We start from the raw sequence: 3647 nt of genomic DNA on the forward strand, positions 1-3647 counted from the left end.
CCAAGCAGGACCTATATACTAGGCGGTGTCAGAGGAAAGCCCAAAAAATGGTCAACGACTCCAATCACCCAGGTCATAGACTGTTCTCTCTGCTTCCGCACGGCAAGCGGTACCAGAGCCAAAAGGCTCCTTAACAGCTTCTACCCCCAAGCCATAAGACTGCTGAACAGTTAATCAAATGGCCACCCAGAATACTTCCCCCCTTTGTTTTTACACTGCTGCTACTCTCTGTTTATTATCTATGCAGTCACTTTACAAATGACTTTGACTAACCTGTACCCCTGGTACCCCCTGTATATAGCCTCGTTATTGTTATGTCATTTTCTTGTGTTACTTTTAGATTGTTGTTTTTACTTTAGTTTATTTAGTAAATATTTTTCTTAACTCTATTTCTTGAACTGCATTGTTGGTTAAGCAGTCATTGTAAATAAGAATGTGTTCTTAACTGACTTGCTTAGTTAAATAAAGGTTACATTAATAAAGGCTTGCAAGTAAGCATTTCACAGTAAGGTCTACACCTGATTTGATTTGAAATGATCTGATTCAAAACCTAACTTTTTTTCACTTTATAAATTAATTTATAAAAGTATTATAATAGTAGTGTTATTAATGAATATGATCTGTTTGTGTAGGACTCCTGGTAATGGAAACAGTTTGTTTGCTATTTTTGCATTTGACTATTCCTCTTTTCTTTTTTGATGTTTGTTATTAATACAATATTAAATACTGCTATGCCCACAAGTTTCCCAATCAGCCTTTGAAAATGGTGGACTGATGCAGGGCAAAGAAAAAGGTCAACATTTATGATATACAGTCAAAGGTTTGAACAAAACTACTCATTCAAAGGTTTTTCTTTATTTTTTACTATTTTCTACATTGTAGAACAATAGTGAATATAATCAAACTATGAAATAACACATATGGAATCATGTAGTAAACAAAAAGTGTTAAACAAATCTAAATATATTTTGATTCTTCAAAGTTGTCACCCTTTGTCTTGATGACAGCTTTGCACACTTTTGGCATTCTCTCAACACACTTCGAGGTAGTGACCTGGAATACATTTCAATTAACAGATGTGCCTTGATAAGAGTTAATTTGTGGAATTTATTTCCTTCTAAATGCGTTTTGAGCAATCAGTTGTGTTGTGACCTTTTTGACCCGTACCGTACACATGGATTTTGTGTAGTAGAGTAGGGGCCTGAGGGCACACACTTAATATGTTGTGTGAAATCTGTTGTGAATGTATTGTAATGTTTCAAAAAAAGGATAACTGCTTTAATTTTGCTGGACCCCAGTAAGAGTAGCAGCTGCCTTGGCAGCAGCTAATGGGGATCCATAATAAATACAAATCTGTAAGGTTGTCCAATGGACAGGTAGTCCATGCAAGCACCAGACTCTTGAATGATTTTCTTGGCCTTCCTTTGACATCAGGTGTTGTGGATGTCCTGGAGGGCAGGCAGCGTGGCCCTGATGATGCGTTGGGCTGAACGCAACACCCTCTGGAGAGCAATGTAGTTGAGGAGCAGTTGCCGTACCAGGCGGTGATGCAGCCGACAGAATGCTCTCAATGGTGCATCTGTAGAAGTTTGTCAGGGTGTTAGGAGCCAGGCACTGTTGCGCCTTCTTCACCATGATGTCGGTGTGGCGAGATAATTTCCGGTCCTCAGTGATGTGCACACGAGGAACTTTAAACTTTTGACACCCGTCGAGGAAGATGCATCCTCTTCTGTCTCCTGTAGTCCACAATAAGCTCCTTCGTTTTGTTGATGTTGAGGAGAGGTTATTTTCCTGGCTCCATGCCGCCAGGGCTCTAACCTCCTCCCTGTAGGCTGTCTCGCCGCTGTTGGTAATCAGGCTTACTATTGTCGTGTCGTCAGCAAACTTGATGATTGAGTTGGAGTCGTGCATGGCTACGCAGGAATGGATGAACAGGGAGTACAGGATGGGGACTGAGCAAACACCTCTGCGGGGCCCCCGTGTTGAGGATCAGTGTGGCGGAGGTGTTGCCTACCCTCACCACCTGGGGTCGGCCCGTCAGTAAATCTAGGACCCAGTTGCACATGGAAGATTTCAGAACGAAGGCTCTGAGCTTAGTGACGAGCTTAGAGGGCACTATGGTGTTAAAAGCTGAGCTGTAGTCACTAAACAACATTCTCACATAGGTATTCCTCTTGTCCAGGTGGGATAGGGCGGTGTGCATCAATGACGATTCTGCCGTCCGTGGATCTGTTGGGGCGGTAAGTGAATTGTGTGGGTCTACGTTGTCAGGTAAGGTGGAGGTGATATGATCCTTAACTAGTTCTCAAAGCACTTCATGATGACAGAAGTGAGTGCTACAGGGCAATAGTCATTTTGTTCAGTTACCTTCGCTTTCTTGGCTACAGGAACAACAGTGGACATCTTGAAGCAAAGTGGGTACAACAGATTGGTATAGGGAGAGGATGGAATACAATATGTCCGTAAACACTCCAGCCAGCTGTACACAAGAATAATACAAAAGAGAAGAGATTGACCAACACAAATACACGTACAAAATGTATTGGCAGATCAATGCAGTTATCCAAACATGTTCATCATCAATGACTAAAATAACAAATGTAGTTTAAAAAAGACAACTTAATAAACATGCAGTCGTTTCATAGCCTGTGTATCATTAAACAAATAGTAATTTAGTAGCAACAAATAATCCAGTCAAATTTATGGTGAAAACTGATGATGTGATGATCTCTATCTGATACATGTTGTATCTACCAGCTCATTCCCACAGAACACTGATTATCACACCATCTCTATCTGATACATGTTGTATCTACCAGCTCATTCCCACAGAACACTGATTATCACACCATCTCTATCTGATACATGTTGTCTACCAGCTCATTCCCACAGAACACTTTAGATGAAAGCAGTACTACCACAGTCAACCCTCAGACTTCATTGTTTCAATGAGAGACACCTCAGAGGGTATTCAACCCTAAGGGCAAATCCATGGTGATCTCAATATCTCTACAGTAGAAGCTAACAAAACACACTGATCAGTAAAGTAGAGGCTAACGTTGTAGAAAACACTCCCTTTCCACTGCAGTGAGAAACAACAGTGTGCTACGCTTTCTTCTTTTGATCAAATGAACTGTTACTACTTCCTTTATGAGAATTAAGTGATTGAATTAAGTGATTACTTTCATTTTAGCTGGTCTGAGAGAACTGATGATGCTTCTCTCCGTTATGTATACATTGATGTGTTTTTAAGGTATTCAATCTGGAGAAACTCTTGTCCACAGTCACAGTGGTAAGGCTTCTCTCATGTGTGTTCTGCGATGAACGTTTACCTTAGCATTTACCACGATCAGAGCAGGAGTGAGGCTTCTCTCCTTTATGTATACATTGGTGGGTTTTTAGGTTGCCCGATATGGAGAAACTCTTCCCACAGTCAGAGCAGGAGAATGGCTTCTCTCCTGTGTGTATAKGTTGGTGGGTTTTTAGGTTGCATGATACAGAGAAACTCTTCCCACAGACAGAGCAGGAGAATGGCTTTTCGCCTGTGTGTATACGTTGGTGGGTTTTTAAGGTATTCAACCTGGAGAAACTTTTCCCACAGTCACAGAAGTAAGGCTTCTCTCCTGTGTGTGTTCTCCAATGAACAT

The 3647-nt window shown here is 41.2% G+C and overlaps 1 long non-coding RNA gene across 1 annotated transcript; it reads right to left on the reverse strand.

The window, feature by feature from the left end:
* Positions 1 to 835: 835 nt before the first annotated feature.
* LOC139026285 (uncharacterized) lies at positions 836 to 3641 on the reverse strand. Its single transcript, XR_011478051.1, has 2 exons — positions 2368 to 3641; positions 836 to 2229 (listed from the first exon to the last, which is right to left on the reverse strand). It is a non-coding gene; the product is annotated as an uncharacterized lncRNA (long non-coding RNA).
* Positions 3642 to 3647: the final 6 nt, after the last annotated feature.

This window comes from Salvelinus sp. IW2-2015, unplaced genomic scaffold (genome assembly GCF_002910315.2).
Source record: "Salvelinus sp. IW2-2015 unplaced genomic scaffold, ASM291031v2 Un_scaffold4311, whole genome shotgun sequence".
Classification (NCBI taxonomy): Eukaryota; Metazoa; Chordata; class Actinopteri; order Salmoniformes; family Salmonidae; genus Salvelinus; species Salvelinus sp. IW2-2015.